The sequence below is a fragment of the Chrysemys picta genome, chromosome 3, assembly GCF_011386835.1.
Source record: "Chrysemys picta bellii isolate R12L10 chromosome 3, ASM1138683v2, whole genome shotgun sequence".
Classification (NCBI taxonomy): Eukaryota; Metazoa; Chordata; order Testudines; family Emydidae; genus Chrysemys; species Chrysemys picta.
In genome coordinates, this window is record NC_088793.1 from 175415270 (window position 1) to 175430746 (window position 15477).

At 39.6% G+C, this 15477-nt stretch overlaps 1 protein-coding gene and 1 long non-coding RNA gene across 7 annotated transcripts in view; one reads left to right on the plus strand and one right to left on the minus strand.

Moving 5' to 3' along the window:
• PRKCE (protein kinase C epsilon) overlaps window positions 1-15477 on the plus strand; it is a 498954-nt gene that overhangs the window by 355530 nt on the left and 127947 nt on the right. The window lies entirely within an intron of this gene.
• LOC135982693 (uncharacterized) lies at window positions 9307-14891 on the minus strand. The gene is made up of 2 exons (XR_010600228.1): window positions 14721-14891; window positions 9307-14239 (listed from the first exon to the last, which is right to left on the minus strand). It is a non-coding gene; the product is annotated as an uncharacterized LOC135982693 (long non-coding RNA).

Sequence of the window (15477 nt, forward strand, 5' to 3'; positions counted from 1 at the left end):
TAGCAGGAAAGATACAAGATTGTACTATTGATACATGACTCACCAGATAGTGCAAGTATACGGTCCTACAAGTGTGGGTTTTTTTCTTAGTATGCAGGTAGGAAATGCTGTGTTGTTGGTAGTTTTGTTACACATTTTCCTTCCAGAGAATCTGTGGCAGATAGCAGAGAGATTTATAGAAAAGGGGATTTCCTGCATGCTGTTTTTGACACTTCTGTCTATATGTGTAAATGAGACAAGCTAAACTTAGGGTATTCCCAGACTCTGCACCACTGATTTCCCTCCACTGGGAAGGCAGCCTGCAGGACCCCAGAATTCTGCTACCACTCAACAGGACAAATCTGATGTCAGAAGCAAGACATTAGTGTCAGAAGAAGGGGCAGCGCTGGTATCAGAAGAGGGGCATTAGTGTCAAAAGAAAGGTCATTAACAATAGATAGATAGATAGAAGAAAACCCTGACTTCAGAAAAGGGACAAGAGCCTGAGGTAACATGACCTAGTGACTTTGCTATTGCTGTTGATTCTTATGTGGCAGGTAGTTGGATACTGGGATGAAGGATGACAGTATAAAACCCTAAGACAAACAAATAGTATCATTTAGCATTCATATATTATGGAAGCGATTCCATTTTTCACCTTATCAGAGTATGCTCAGCAGGGATGTCAACTCACTCTGTGCAGAAGGCCACATCCTATTTTTAGTTATTATCTGGGGACCAGGTTAGAAAATTGAGAAGAATATATGACTTTCCATGGACAGCTATGGCAATGGGAAGCTTGCACAAAGATCTATGATAGGCTCATTTTAGACCTATGGTTTCAGTCATTCTGCAGACTCAAGAAGTCAACACTGCATTAGTTATACTTAGTTCACAGTTGGAACCTTAGGAACCATGAGAGTTAGAATTCTTTTTTTTTTTTTTAATGAAACCTTAGATTTTGCAGAATGTGACTATACCACACAGGCGTATAAATACATCAAGAGGCAGGATCTAGCAGTAACTCTGGGTCGAAAATTAACTCAGTGGCTTAAACATAAAATAGAGTCTCTATATGGGAGTAAACGTTTTAAAATAATTTCCTCACTCAAAAATCTATTTGAATAGTTTATTATAAGTTTAGAAAAAAAAGAACTTCACTTATTTGCTCTTTAGATCAACTTTGTGCTCCTTGTTAAATCTTTCAGGCTGTTACTCTAATGTAGCTTTCAAAATAGCAATAGCCTCATCACAGAAATGTTTCCCTTTGGCCAAATTACATTATACATAGACATCCCCCAGTTTGCATTTTTAAGACATTCTTTTTAGCAGAACAATCTCGCTATTGATTGATACTCAGGTTTCCTCTACATCTTATGGAAGATTTACAATCAGCCCTACCACTGGTCTACACTGCAGTGCTACAGTGGCACATTGCAGCATCACAGCCTTGCCATTGTCTGTAGATTGTGAGCCCTTTGGTGTAGGAACCATTTCTTCCTTTGTGTTTGTACAGCTCCTAGCACATTGTTGTTGTTGCTGGAAGGATGTTCTTGTATTTAAAGCACTGACTGCAATTTAGGAGATTCAGTTTCAGTTCCCAGCTCTGTCACAGATTTCCTGTGACCTGGGCAAGCCACCTAATCCTCTGCTTCAATTCCCAATCTGTAAAATAGGAATGATAATGCTTCCTTGTCCCATCCTTTGTCTGCTTTGTCTATTTAAACTGTAAGCTCTTTGTGGCAGGGGCAATCTCTCATTGTGTGTATGTACAGCACCTACTACAATGAGGCCCCTGATACCAGAAACAAATAAGTAATTAGAATTTATGCCTTAGTTCCCTGACTGCTGACTAATAATGTCAATATTATCAGGAAATTTGCATCCAAAAATTAGGGTTTGCTAAAAATAAACGTACAGAAATGAATATTCATAGAAATGGTATGTATTGTTATTTAAATGACAGTGCAAACCGTTTTTTGTTTGTTTACATGTTTGTTTGTTTAAATATTCCCATGAAGTTTTCCCAATTCACACACTGCAGTATTGTGGATAGCATGAGAACCAGGAAGTGGAATGGACTAGTCTATTTTTATTCCTAAAAATGAAGTACTCAAAGCTGAACAGACAGTGTAAATGGTGAAAAGTAAATAAGATTTTAAAAGCTCTTTATTTTTTTTAATGTAAGGTGGTATAAGTAACAAAGGTAATATTTTTTGTTTTGATACATGATTTTTAGCCTGACAGAGTTCCTTTAAGAAGTAGCATGTTCGTCAGTGGAAAAAAAGTTTTTGATCATGTTAAAGAAGGTTTTTTCCCCCCTTATGTTTATTTAACAGGCTAGTAAATGTCTTGTGTGATAATAGCTCAGGGTGGTGTCATTTGAGCTCTTCAGTGCAAATTAACCTCACTGGCTGGCCAGTTACATTTATCTGGGACAAATCAGAGGTTTCTAATCCATTTTACCTGGTATTCTTGTGCTTTGGTTGCTAAGCAGCTAAACTCATTATGCAGTAGTTGCTACATGGGTGTAATCTGTTTAGGACAAGTTTGCACTGCCCTATGTTACTGGTTAGTGTCAGATTAGAAATTTTGTATGGCTCAATTTTGTTATGCCTATGGCTTCAGTGGGATTGTGTATGTGTAACAGAGCACTGGATTAGCCCCAGTAACTTTTAGATTAATCAGAGCTAAAATATTTTAACACAAGGTACTTTAATACATTAAGCAGAGACAAATTTTCCACCAGTTAAGTGTTAACTGTGTTAGAGGATTGAATCAATGGTAAACATACAATATACAACAGATGTTACTAATACTTAATATTGTTTTATTATTGGTTGGTTCCAACAGACTTATTCAAATCACAAGTGCAAACAAAATGAAGTTCACCTGTTCTGCAGATATTTCATGAAGTGCAAAGAGGTACAAAGGACTAATATCTAGTGATGACTCAGGCACCGTACAGTGCAGAGAAACCCCGACAATCTGATGTAATAACATTGTGCTGAGTATGACACTTGAGGAATTACTTCGGGCTGTGTGTTAAATTTAGATATCCCAGAGACAGTAACACATTATGATTGTTTAGTGATCAGTGCAATGTTTAAAAGTAGATATTGTGGTTGAGAATAGTCGGGATGGTAAAGTTGATGAGTAAATACTGTAATTATTGTCTCTCATATACACAAGTTCCTGTGTCTGGCTTGGTGACCTGATTTTGGAAAACTTGCTGTTATGCTGCTTAATCGTTGTTAGCTGTTCTTGAAAGATTATTGAAGCCTGGTTAGCTCACTGAAGATCCATTGTTCCCATTAGCCCTGTTAGTTTTACACTTCAAGTCCTGGCTATCAGAGCAGTCAAACTCCCTCAGGGCCCATATCCGTACTTACTCCTGTAACTTAGGCTTTGTCTACACTAGCACTTTTGTCGGCAAAACTTCTATCAGTCAGGAGTGTGGAAAGCACCCCTCCCCCCGACTGACCTAAGTTTCACCGACAAAAGTGCCAGTGTGGGCAGCACTATATCCGCAGGAGATGCTCACCTGCCAAAATAGCTACTGCTGCTCCTTGGGGTGGTTTAATTAAGCCAGTGGGAGAGCTCTCTCTTGCTGGCATAGAGTGGCACACAGGAGACCTTACAGTGGCGCAGCTGCAGCGGTACAGCTCTGCCACTGTAAGGTCCATAGTGCAGACACAGCCTTAAAGAAGGCATCAGTCAAAAATATCTAAAAGCTTCTCTTTTTAAGACAGTAAAGATTTTTATTTTGAGAGTTTGATGCAGCACCCAAACTGAACAGGACTCTTTCACCACTTTTCAAATCCAAGTACATGACTTGCTTCTGGTGTGCATATGTAAAAGTGAATGTTGCAGCTGCAGCTCCACATTTTGCTCTGGTTGTAACCTACTGGGGCCTTGTCCACACTTAGGAATAGCTCTGATTCAGCAAATGATGACCAACTTTCACTGTAGCTGCACTGGTATAGACAAGGGCAGTCTAGGTTCTGCACTGATTTGAGATAATTAGGGTTCACCTTGAACCCTGGTTTACCCTTGTCTACATTTAGGAGTCAGCACTGGTGTAGCTATACCAATTGCTGCTGTACCTGAAGATTCACCATCTAGCTTGTCTAGTAGATTTTAGACCAGAAATGATTGAGTGCAGACAGCAGCTTATTTGAGAAGCAGGAGGAGTCAAAAGTGTGTGGACCTACCTGCTTTCTCCCTACAGATTGTAGAACTTTACACACTTTCCCCGTTGAGAAACACTTTACCATTCCTGTTGAGGCATGTCTGAGTACAGATGCATTTTCAGAATACCAACCACAAGCTTTACCAATGTTTTTCCTGCCAAAATTGTCTGTCTTGTACACCCTACTTTGGCAGAGATCAAAGGAGACCAGGGTGCCGTCTTCCAAAAATGGGCAAATGTGGTAGTGAGGTTTGTAGGGAGAGCAGAACTTGAATACACATGTCTGTTGCAGAATCCACATCCCCTTGCAGACTCTGTGGTGTGTTGCCTTCACTTCAGTCGTGTGACTATTTTAATGATCATTTTTGTTTGTTCCTCATGAGGTGTTTTTAAATTGGCATGTTTGTATGAATGGTGCAATTGTTCTCAACTGTGAGGAATAATTTAACAATGCTGGTTTAAATAAATCCAGTGTTTAGGGCTGATTGTGGTTTTTAAGCTGTTTGATACATTTCAGGGTGGTGCTGAGAAGGATGAAGATGGTTCATGTAACAGGCGCCTCTGCAAGAGTTCTGGTCTATTGTTTTGTCACAAGTCTGGCTGGGTGGTGTGTGGAGTTACTGGGAACGAAGAACCCCTCAAGTAATACATCCACAGGGGGGAGGTCAAGGGAGCAGGAAGTGCCACTGCCAAAACAAGCCAAGGGCTCTGATGTTCCACTCTCTCTCCCCCTCCTCCTGTGTGTGAAGACACCTTAGCTTTCAGGGTCCATTCAGTGGGAGGGACCCTGGAAGCACGGTGGGGAGGGAGCAGACCCGTGACTCTGGTGCTTGCCCCATCTTTCTGACCCCAACCTCTCTCACTTCTAACAGTGAGTTTTCCTCACAACCATACATGTTGGGCATAGTTGAGCCTTTGCAAGGCATAGCCATGGCTACCAGATACTATGGGCTATCATACTGGTGTCTGTTGTTGGAGGCCTTCTGCCACTAAAGCATGTGTTTAAGTAGTAGGCCCCTCTGTGTGCTGAGGGAATGTGCACAGAAGCAAATATGCCCAGCAGCACTAGATGCGGAGGTCTCTGAGTTACTACAGAGAATTCTTTCCCAAGTGTCTGGGTCTTGTCCACATGCCCTGGGTCTCACTGATTGCCATATTTGAGTTTGGGAAGGAATTTTCCCCTGATCAGACTGACAGAGACCCTGGGCGGGATTTCACCTTCTTCTGCAGCATAGGCCACGGTTCGCTTGCAGGTTTACACTAGGGTAAATGGTGGATTATCTGTAACTTGAAATCTTTTAAACCATGATTTGAGGATTTCAGTAACTCAGCCAGCGGTTAGGGACCTATTACAGGAGCGGGTGGGTGAGGTTCTGTGGCCAGCAATGTGCAGGAGGTCAGACTAAATGATCTTGATAGTCCCTTCTGGCCTTAAAGTCTATGAGATGTAGCATGCACTCCCCCACACCATGCAAGCTGCATAACATGCCTACCTCCTAGGAGCACCTAGCACCACTGGCAGCAGTAACACTCCCTGAATCCTCCCACTCAGCACATGAAAATCCAGATTGTGGCTGGAGGTCTCCTTACTCGTGTGAACCCACATAGGGCTATTCACTGTTTGGCTCTAATGTAGGCTGCATGAAATGTATCAAGAAATGTTTTGTAACAGCAAAGCCCATTACAATAACTGAAACATGGAAAACTGATGCTGACCGAGGTATCTGTCAGGTTATCATTTATGCCTTACTAATTGTTTAAACAATGCTGAAAGAGCCACTGTTTTACTTGAGTAATTGAGAGAGAACGTTTTACCCAATGTTTGTTAGCTGCTGCTCTTACAAGTAAACAACTACATCACCCTGTAGGAAGACGCCAGAAAAAGGAAACTGTACATGAAGATCTGATTCTTCTGCAGCTTCTTTCCAAATGCAGGGTTAGTTTGGGCACTTCATTACTTTTTTTTAACAGCAGCAAGCTCAGTAAATGGTAATTATACACCAGAGTATTTCATCATGGGAAAAAGAGTTGAATCTGCAAAACATTCATTTTTGCATTTTCGTCGAAACCTCCACTGCACTGGGTTGTTGTTTTTTAAATCTCTCACAAAGTAATAATTCTAATTTTAGGTTTATCACACACTTCACATTTCCATGCGTCAGAATGAATAATTCTGGGTTTGAGACTTGATAGTTTTCTGTACTCTATATGTTACATACTATGGTCCAAATTCAGATAGAGGATACTTTACACTTTCTGTCTGCTTCTCAGTGTGTAGCTTTTACCTGCATAGACTCACTTATACACAAGTGGAGCGGGTGTTAGCTAGTGGAAGGGAGTCCAATTGATACCACTTTATATGTCACTTCTGAATTTGGCCTACGCATTGTTCCCATCGTATGAGATGCAGTAACTTTGGCAAAATGACTGAGCTTCTAATGTGCTACAGGTACATGCTTGTATTCTTGATGGAGGCAGGGTAGATTCTTATCTAATATTTTATTCCAATATTTTATGAGTCAAATTGTGCCTCACCTCAGTGCTGGCACCTGTGTATGGTGGAATAAAAAGGGCATAAGGAGCCCCTTTGTACACCCATGGAATGGCAGGGCACAGGCAATCTTTAAATCCAGGGAGCACCCAGAGCAATGATGACCTCAAAAGGATGGCAAAGATGCAGATCCATAATCCCACTTCACCAGTGGAGGGAGAACAGATGCTTCTGTTCTGTTCTATTCAGGTTCTTATACTGCGCTCATCATCGTGGTGTCTGAGTGCCTTCCAGTACCGCATTAAGCACTGTGACTACACGTCTGTCATGCGGTGTTCTCTCGTCCTCTCCCCAGGGCGAGAAGGATATGTAATGGAGTGTCTTGCTATGCTCTGGAAGAGAGGTGGTGTCAGTTGTGTTCCCTTTCTGTTCCCTGGATGCACTGAGCCTCCACAGTGCCTCTAATGCAGGACCAGGCCTTAGAGGCACAGTCAGTCCCTTAGGCTACACCTGCATTGCAAGCCGGGGAGCTGGTGTAGATGTACTTGTGCAGGCTGTGCTAGCTTAAATCTAGTTAGCTTGTTAAAAATATCACTGAGGATGCAGTGGTGTAAAGCTTCAGCGTGGGCTATACAAGCCTGCTTGGCCCTTCTGGGTATATGAATGCATTGCTAGCCCATGCTGCCATGTCCTCACTGCTATTTTTAGTGAATTAACTAGATTACAGCTTGCGTGGGTAAATCTACACAAGATACAAATTATACCCCCTGCTGCAGTGTGGACGTAGCCTTGGAATGCAACCCTAAGAATACACAGAGATGCTGTATGTACATTAATATAGTTTCCACTACTAGTGTGACAGGGTAAATGTTAATGTTCACAGTGTTGCAGGGATACCATAGCTTCCTCATATAAAATATAGGAACATATTGTCATTCACACTTCCTGGTCTCTACTCCTAGAAAACTGCAAAATAAGTAAATAAAAAGAAATCATCAGGGGCTGAACAAACCAGTCACTTATGAACTCCTTCTGATGCCTGATCCTGCACCCCTCTGGACTGTTCTGTTATGTCATTGTTAAAGCTCAAGATTGAGAGTCCGAGGTTCTCGATTCTACTCTTGGGTCTTGAACTCACTCACTGTGTGACCTTGGGTGAGTCATTTAATTTCTCTGTTCCTCACTTTCCACAACCCCTAAAAATGGTGAATAATAACATCTCATGGGGGAAAGGGGAAGCTTGTAAGGCTTAATTAACGTTCTTTGTGGTCCTAAGAAGCACAAAATATTATTTAAATATGGAGGGAACTTTATTATCGTCTCAGAAAATATCCCAGTAGTTTTGCTAGTATATTATAGCTTACAAAACTGCTGTAATTATTTCCCAGAGAAAGAGAAATTCTCCATTTAATTTGCCTGCAGTCTTTCTCCTCCTACGCACAGTAGCATAAATATTTCATTTCTCCTGCATCATGTTTACTAATCCATTTCTTCCTGCATCACACAGTGTATTCAGTACTCGTGTCTTTTTTCCCAGGCACAGTAACTTTCTTTCCTGTGTGTAATTTTTTAACTTTACAATCCAACCACACACTTTTATATTATTGCAATAATAATATCAGCAATTGTAAGAAAATGACTCTAAATTTTAAAAAGATACATTTTAAGTGAATTTAGTGCTTGTGGAAGGCACTACAATGATAACCCTGTAATAAGCTCTCTTTTATACATAGAACAGTTACAGCCCAAGCAGTGGCTGTACAAATTTTCCCACACAATTTTTCAGCATGTCTGAACCCTGACCTGGAGGATGAGAGAGAGCAGGTCAGTCTCCATACTCATTTTGTCCTTTAATCCTTTGGAGACCAAAAAACAAGTGTAATATTGATTTGAGGGATGTAGACACCTTTCTATTAGGAACCAGACTAACACCTCCTACTGTCTTCACACAGGCATCCAAATAGATGTCAGATAACTATCAACCTTTGATTTGAACCAACTATAAAACTTGATAGTACATAAATTTGGCTATATTCTAAACATGCCATTGAGCTGATTGAGAAATTGTTCTAGTAGACACTGAAACTTCCCTACAACAGGTAGAAAGGCTGAAGAGGTCCATGCTATCAGTTTCTATGAAACAGTTCTGCTGAGGAAATCCCCTTCAAAGTGATGAAAACTGTTGAATTCAAATATTTCAAAGGGTCAGTGGTTTAGTCAAAGATCTTGAAACATTTTTGTCTTCTGTTTTATTTCCTCAGTAATAGCTAAATTGAATTAGCTACATAGAAAATTCTCACCCTGCAATACTGATTACAAAAAAGTACCAAATTGTTCCCTCAATTGCACCGGTGTTACCTAGTTGACTTCAGTGGGTTTGCTTGGTTCTGACTCATGGCAGGATTTGGCCCAATGTCTCCTGTTGTCTAACTAATTCACAGTAGTGAATAGCCAGTGTTTTCAGCTGTGAGAACCATATGCTTTGCCAAGAATTAATCATGTACTGGAAACAGGAAAGTTTGGAAAATAAAGTAGATATAATTAATGCTTTTAAAGGTCACTGTTGCATTTATAGAACTAGAAATGTCCAGTAGGTAAAGAGAGCAATAGATAATCACTTTGAATAGGTATAGAGAAAACGTAGCCCAGAGTAACTCATGTTTACTGTACAAGTAAAATAAATGAGCATGTGGTATTTACCAGCTTACTGGATATTTACAAAGATCTGTGCATTTGGGAAGGATTAGGATAAAGTACTAAACTGGAAACATTATTTGTGGACTACAGGTTTTACATGCATTTATCAGTTTTCACTAATTCTTTATATGCCTGTCATTTCTATGTTGGCTCATATATGTATGAAACCTATTGCTTGACTTCATTTTGCCAAAAGAGGTTAAAAGAGATTAGTGCAGAGTACAGGAGAAAAGGTAATACCAGGTTGATTACATGAAAGAGAGAGACATATTCTACAGCAGAAATGTGTAGGGTAGAAACTGAATAGAAGCAAAAATGTGTAAGAGTCCTGATCATACTGGGACTGGACACTTCACAGTTTGAAGGGAAGAAAACCAATTAAAATCACACCTGCAAACAAAAAATCCCATAATACAATATAAATACTAATGCAGTGTTCCTAATTGGTTCCTTGCATATTCTTTCTTCAGATATTGCTTTTAGCATCAGGAATCTTCCAATGACTGTGGCTGCATTTTCTTTTTTCCCACACTCTAAAGAGATAACGTAGAATCTATCTGAGCAACTGGAAATAGCATTATCTAAAGTACGGTCATGCTTCTGCAAAAAGGCCAGAATTCCCAATGGATAGTGTGACATACAATTCCATGATGGATCATCAAGGATAACATGTACCAAAATGTTTTGCATATTGTAATAAGGATAAATGACACGTACCTCCTGTGCTAGAACTTCCCTCAGATTAGGTTCCAAAGAAAGATGTCAGACTTGCAGCATTTTGTGCTTTCCCATCAGGGATGTAAATAGTGAGCCACAGCTGGCAATGTCATGCCACAGCCAAAAGGGCATCCTGCATAATGCATTAGACTGCATTGAGAAATATGCCACAAAGTGATGTGAGTCCCCTTTCAGATTTTGTCTAAGCAGTTTTCAATCTGCAGTGTTCTCCCATTAAAATTCTGAAGCAGAGATAAATTAAAGAAACTTAATTTCAGCCGCTTATTTTGTAATTATACTGGGATTACCTATTAAATGAATTGTCTACAACTTCTCTTTTGTGGTTGAAAAGAACTACCTGGAATATATTGAGGAGTGTAATCCATTTATTGGTTTATGGACCTGTTCTTTGGTGCTTGCTCATGTCAGTTCCATTCTAGGTGTGCACTCACCCACATGATATACCACGGCTGGCCCTACAGATACTATTAAGGCAAAAATTTCCGATGACTGTGCACATGGCCACCCACACACCTAGAATGGAATGGACATGAGCAACACATCTCGAAGAACAACAGTTATGAAAAGGTGGGCAACTGTTTTTTACCCAGGGTTTTCAGGACCCAAAGCAATGGTAACTTTACTGTTTCTCTCCCGGTGGTGTCAGGAATAAATCAATGGGAGCACAGCTCATCTGTCTGATAAATGTTTGCTACAAACCAGAGTGCTTTCACTTAAAACTACTTTTTTATTAGGTCTCAAGTGCACATGCACATACAGACAGTGTGTGTGTGTGTGTGTGTGTGTGTGTAACAGTAGGTTCAGAGTATTCCAAACCTTTTGTTATCCAAAATGTCTTAAATGGTTTTGAGGACTCAGCAGCCAGCCTTCTGAGGGGCCCCTTCTTCCATCTAGCTGCTGGGGAACTTAGGTGTGAAATCCCTACCCAGAGGAAAGTCTGTTCCAAAGCACTCTTTCTAACTAAACTTTTTATACATTTTCTCCAAAGCACATAACTCATAATAGCCTCTAACAGGCTAACAATGTCCCTAGCAACAGCCAATAACAATTCATTATTCTCCTTATCAGCAAAGCATTTCTAATCATAACAACAATAAAACGTACATGTTAAAGGCACCTAAAACCAAGGTCGCTGTCCAAACTTTCCTTCTATTTTCATGGAACCTTCACTTCTTGTCCCAAGCTCCCATTCTGATAGCAAAACTGCAAACATGCAGTTACTTGGCCTTACCATTCAGGGCCTAAGATTATCCTAGCTATGTGATGTTGGGTTTTCTGGTGGCAGTGGCTGAACACACAAGATGGCTGACTACAGTACTGTCAAATTCTGGAGTTATATACCCACAGTCCCTTAGTAAGGAGCACAAGTCCTGAAAGATAAATTAAATGACATTGCCTAGGCAGGTGAGGAGGCCCAAATGTATTGTTTTTCAAAAGTGTGTAAAGTAAAAACGGGGAGGATATGGACAGAAATTATGTATTTCTGAGGAAATACAGGCTTCAGAATGATCCTTCTGATGCATTTAGCTCCAGTACCTCTCTTTGGCCTCACTCAGGCTTGAGTAACTTGGACAGGCAAAGCATTCTCATTAACGCAGGATGCTCTATCATAGAAATATAGGGGTGGATGAGACTTGATAGGTCACCAAGTCCAGCCCCCTGAATTGCAGCAGGACTATGTAAACCTAGACCATCCCTGACAGGTGTTTGTCCAACCTGTTTTTAAAAACCTCCAATGATGAGGATTCCACCTCCCATGGAAGTCTATTCCAAAACATAACTACCCTTACAGCTAGAAAGTTTTTTCTCATATCTAACATAAATCTTCCTTGCTGCAGATTAAACCCTTTACTTCTTGTCCTACCTTCAGTGGGCGTGGAGAACATTTGATCACCAACCTCTTTATAACAGCCCTTAATATAGCCACTGTCTACTCCGTGCTTGTGAGGTTCAAGAACAAGTGCTTTAATGGCAACTGCTGTACTCCAAGACCATAGGAAAGTCATCTTGTGCAGCATTTCTGGCATAACCAAAGACAGGGAGATGATGATGTAGTAAGAATTCTGGATCAAAAAGGTTTGACAGGACTTTAAATTGGAATCTGAACTTTGAGGAGCTTAACGAAATCCAACTTTTGGAAGTTTGCCTACCATGAATTATCAATCTGTGGGAAAAATTAAGAAAGTATTGTTGCTGGGTGACATGCCCAGGGAGATTATCTGCTTTCCATAGTTGAGTTTAACGTTGTATTGTTACATAAAACACTCTGGTGTAGTTCAGATATCCCTTAGGTTAACTTGTGATCTCAGCCACATGTGTAACACGATATCTGAGTATTGTTTTACTCGCCTTTTGTACTTCATTTAGGCTGATAATTCAGGTTTAAGAAGCAGAGGAGAGCGCCAAATCATAACATGTCTTTGTTACTTTTGTAAGATGCTGTTCAACGAGGGGCTGAATACACAATGCAGACTTTGCTAAGATTCATTCCCTTTTTCAGCAACCTTCACAAAGTGTGGAGCATTTCCAGCATTTCACAATTGCACAGTTAACAGCAGCCTGCAAAACAGAATTGATAGCAACTAGCTATAGTTACTGATCTGGCCCAGGGAAAGCTAATGTTTTATCCATTAGTAGCATGCTGTTTTTAAAGTTGTTTACATTCTTTTTGCAAATGTGGAAGCAATTGCTTGAAGAGGCAGAAGGATACACAAGTTTGCCGGTTTTTTGAAAATAGTCTTGAAGTCAATGGTAAATCACATTACTCAAGCTGTTTCCCAGACAGAAGAGAGAACATTGTGTCTTGGCAGACTGGGTGGGGAATTTTCTCTATGTTATATTAGAATAAAGAAATCTAAACTATGAAGCAAAAAAAGTTTCCCCAGATCTTATCGTGGTACAATGAAGGGCTGTATAAAAACTATTTGTCCCAGCCACATGTTTGCTTACAAATGGGTAAGATATCTCCTGTGCTAAAAGTTCAAACTACTGTTGGTTACAAGGAGATGTATGAACAACAAATGAACTGAAGTTTGAGGATTTAAATAGAGTATTAAGGGGGACAACAAGGTGATGTAAATTATGAGAATTTCTAATCTTTTAAACTCTTTTCCTGTGAGTGTAGATATTTCTTCTTCTTTAAAAGTTCAAACTACTGTTGGTTACAAGGAGATGTATGAACAACAAATGAACTGAAGTTTGAGGATTTAAATAGAGTATTAAGGGGGACAACAAGGTGATGTAAATTATGAGAATTTCTAATCTTTTAAACTCTTTTCCTGTGAGTGTAGATATTTCTTCTTCTTTAAAAGTTCAAACTACTGTTGGTTACAAGGAGATGTATGAACAACAAATGAACTGAAGTTTGAGGATTTAAATAGAGTATTAAGGGAGACAACAAGATGATGTAAATTATGAGAATTTCTAATCTTTTAAACTCTTTTCCTGTGAGTGTAGATATTTGTTCTTCTTTACCAGGAGCAGTTGCTGGGTTTGGGGCAGAGACTGATAATCCTGTGCAAAACTTTGGTTACAAACTTGAAACCGGACCACAATCATGAACCTTCTGAGTGAACTTGGGATGAATTTCAAGAAACATCTCTTTTTCGCCCCTGGAATCTAACTCATGGGAAACTTGGTAGTTTCGGCTAAGTTTTGCTGTGGGATTCTGGGTTCATTTGAACACAGAGCTCCAAGTCAGTTGGTAGAAATGTTCATGAATCAAAAAAACCCTACCCAAAACGATTTGAATGAATTTTGATTTTAACTGCTACTTTTTTAATTCTGAAGTCAAGGAACTTTTTTAGAGAATGTATGAGAGGTTCTTATACATTATTTTCAAAGACTGGAAATTACACTGATACAAGGTTTGGGACATTCATATTTCTGGAATAGGTTAGATATAGTCCTAAAAATGACAATGGAACAAATGGGCCCATTTGAGATTTACAGTCTTATGTCCCATGAACCATCAGAGCTAGAAGTATATGTCAATAGGAAATGGCTATCTTCAACTTTCCATTGGTATATGGCATTTCTTTCTTCGTCTTGCAAGTCAAGAGGTATTGGACACATCATTCTGATTACCATCTTGCCTTATTTCTCCCCCAGTTCAATTGTGATATGAGCTAAGTAGCTGATATCTGATTAACAAAGAGAAATAGAGGTTAAAGTCCACATTTTCAACCCAGTCTTAATGAGGCTTCTTTGTACCCTCAAAGTATTGTTTCAGCAATTGTTACTGCATAAAAATGAAAAAATATATATTGAGATCCTTTGTTTTTTTTAATTTATTTGCCCCCAAAACGTGCCTAATCTGAAGCTTTGACATTAATTTAAAAATCTACAATTAATTTAAGGCTTGATCTTGCAAGTGCTGATCACTCTAAACATGTGAGTAGCTCTACCCATGGTTTTAAAGTTATGCATCTGCTTGAGAGCAGGGCTGGATCAGGGACAGTGTGTTCTCAGCACCATGGAGGAGCCTATCATACTTGAAATGAAAAAATAAAACAATATAAAATTCTCCCAACAAACACGTGAAATATATTCAGACGATGATGCGGGGTGTGGTGGGAGGGGAAATACCTCACCTTCCTCCATAAGACCCAAACCAAAACATACCTCTCAGCCTGAGGAAAGAGATGGGCCTTGCAGCATGCTGCATGGCAGTCAACTCTTGTCTATTTTAGACCAGATAGAAGACGGGATTCCAGGACCAGGGCCCGCTGGCAACTCCCACTCATTTAAACAAAAGGGCTCCAACTCGATCTCCTCCATTAGTCACAGGTACAGCTAGTCACAAAAAAATTGAAATTCAGCAAATATTTTGTCCATTGTTTTGGGCTTTAGCCAGTTGTGGTTACAGCCACAACCAAGGAGAATGTCAGTTTAACCCATGGGTTATGTATTTTTATAAGAAAATGTCTTGCCTTTTTGAAATATACTAAAAATATGCAAAGAGTTAGGCAATTATTAAAGGAACGTAGTGCATCCTCCAGCATTGCTGTAATGTTCCATATCACTATGCCCTTGCCAAATATCGCTGGCCATGTTCCCATCTGTTATTTGTATCCTCACCAACGTTAGGGACTGACTGTTCCTATTTGTGCAGCTAATCAATAATAGGTTTAAATTTAAGTTGAAACGACATTAAAAATCTGGTTTAATTATTCTAAGAGTGAGATGGGATTTTTGATCTGTAAAAATATCCCTAAACGTATCTAAACGTATTTCATTTCATTTATTACTAATCAATATCTGTGATTAACATTGTACGTTTTCAACCATTTAGATGATTATCTTTTTAGTTAAACCTGATAACTGTATTGGAGGGAAAAAATGCTAATGCAAGATCTGGCTTGATCTGATAACTTAAGCT